This window comes from Berghia stephanieae, chromosome 7 (assembly GCF_034508935.2).
Source record: "Berghia stephanieae isolate SIO BIC M18660-M18661 chromosome 7, UCSD_Bste_1.3, whole genome shotgun sequence".
In the NCBI taxonomy this organism is placed as follows: Eukaryota; Metazoa; Mollusca; class Gastropoda; order Nudibranchia; family Aeolidiidae; genus Berghia; species Berghia stephanieae.
In genome coordinates, this window is record NC_088366.1 from 63,492,746 (window position 1) to 63,495,245 (window position 2,500).

The 2,500-nt window shown below is 38.4% G+C and overlaps 1 protein-coding gene across 1 annotated transcript in view; it reads right to left on the bottom strand.

Annotated features, from left to right (window-relative positions):
* LOC144977641 (uncharacterized) overlaps window positions 1–2,137 on the bottom strand; it is an 8,608-nt gene extending 6,471 nt beyond the window's left edge. The window contains exon 1 of the mRNA XM_078923056.1: window positions 1,071–2,137. The gene's annotated coding sequence lies outside the window, so the exon portion shown is untranslated. The remainder of the gene's footprint in view (window positions 1–1,070) is intronic.
* Between the last annotated feature and the right edge of the window lie 363 nt (window positions 2,138–2,500).

Genomic DNA, 2,500 nt, shown 5'->3' on the forward strand with positions numbered 1-2,500 from the left:
ACGAGTGTGTGAATTGACCAAACATTATTTTTATTACGCTATCTGAATGCGGTGTGCCTTTTTTTACGAAACCCGCCGAACCCCAGTCCCGGGTTCACTCCCCAATGGTGCACACTTCCCTGAGTCCCAGGTTCACTCCCCACTGCTACCTACTTCCCACAACTTTGTCGGGTTTCGTCGGGTTTCGGCGGGTTTCGTAAAAAAAAAAAAGACACACCCATTCCATCTGTATGTCAGTCTTTCCTAAATATGTGACCCATCGTCTCAAAACGGAATTTTGTCAGGATAAGATGTACCATTAGAAAGTGAATTTACAATTAGAAATATAAAAAATACGAACTTTGGATCTTTTGCATTCATTTCCTATCATCCTTCAGAGACATTAGGTAGGTCCATGGAGACGGAGTTTATCCCGGTTTCATTAGCGTGAAACTGACAATAGCAATTGCTTGTTATCCTTTAGAAAGGACGCTAGTCTATCGCAAAGTACTTTCCGCCAGATCTAACAGACCCAGCTATTCAATCATAGTTGGGCGGGCATGGGGGTCAGAAAACTTTTTCGACTGCACCCGGGATCGATCTCGGTCCCTTTGCGTGTGAAGCGAGTGCTCCATCAACTGAGCTATCGGAACCGCCATCATAAGAAATAGAAATTAATCGAAAATTTCAGATTCGAAGCTATAAATTCACTTTCCAACACATCGTTCATTACGACATAAAATCGCTTTTAGACGGCAGCTCACATATAAGCTTTTTCAGCTATTTCTTTTGAATGTTTCAGCAGTGACTTAAAAAGGCTATCATATGTGACCCATCGTCTCAAAACGGTATCATGTCGGGATGAACCAGATGCTAAAATGTAAATTTAAAGCTAAACTGGTCAATATTTTGAATTGTTGGTATTCAGCGCACTAAATTATAACATTCATTTCTCATCTATAAAACATATAAATTCAACGCACGTCAGAGATTTCTGGCTATAAATTCAATTTTCAGCACCTTTATCATCCCGACATAATACCGTTTTGAGGCGATTGGTCACAAATAAAGAGTATTAGATATTCAAATACCTTAATTTCTTTTTGTTGTAGTTTCAGACCGAAGTTACAGCTGTCTAATCCGATACTACACGGAGGTCCATCTTTATAATCGTTGTCCCGAATACGGAGAAATAAAGACGTTTTCCCGACTCCTGCTCGCCCAGCAGCGCCACCTTGAACCGGGGAACACGGTCCGATATTTTACTGTCCTCCACGATCTTCACAGTATCGCTGACATTGTTTTTGTTCATGTTGATATTTATTTAGTTTTCTTTTTGTTTTGTTATCGCGGGGGGAGGGGGGGGGGGTGTCACTTTTTTTAACGGTGGCTTGTTGAGGGGGGGGAGGGGTGATGAGAATTAGGCAGGGATCCGTTTTCAAACTCTTTTAGTGATGAAACTGTTTGAGTCTCGTTCTGATTCACGGAAGAAAACGAGATTCTACAGCTTTCTCAATTAATTGGATTCGAACTTGATTCCCTTTAAACCGAATACACGCGATAGAAGCATAACAACAATAATGACAATCTTTCCTTTCTAGCACAATTTCCCCGAATCATGAAACATGAGCCACACAAAAATCCTGGTAGTCTAATTATAAAATATCCATTTTTTATTACCAAATTAAAAAGAAGTCTTTAGTCTTTGGGGGAATAACAGTTAATTAAGGAACGACACCGTTTGAATTTAATCACTCATCCTATGAATGAATTTTCTATAAATGCATTAAAATAACAACGCCTCGAGGCCACAGTTTGAAATCTCAGATCAGATATAATTATGAGACACGTCACAGACCATAATACATAAGGCTCCAAATGTTAAATAAACTTTGAACACTTCAACCAGGTATCTCATTAGTTTATACCAATCTCAGAAACGTTTACACATCGGCTTACTAAATTTCGTCCTCATATCACTTATTATTTTATTTAATTACAACCCACATTTTCTTTTTTATCGAATGCACACAGTCGCACCATGCAGAATCGATTATATAATAATAATATCACTTGCACTTCTGCTCGAGTGTGCTAAACTAAGTACCAAACGTTAACAGATTATTTTCTGTCCTTTTTATAATCATTCAGATCACAACTCTCTTCTGATCTTAAACCATGGAGCACCTGACTGTCAATACGTCCGATGACATGCCTACGACATGTCTGTGTGTCTGCATGTGAACCGGGCGTGTGTTCTATTTTTGAAGCAACAGAATTTCCATGTCATTGAGCCGTGACTTAAAAACACAATATCGTCGTCAGCAAGGCTATGTTAATAGACGAAGAAAACCCACATAAAAAAAGCAGGAACTGTTTTGCAACCTGTAATAAAATCAAATATTATATCATTATTGTTGTATTATGTTCATTGCGTTTAAACTTTGTGCAAGGACATTTTTAACGAACTCCAAATTTTTATGCATGCCACGTCTGTAAATAAATTTCCATTTTTTGGATG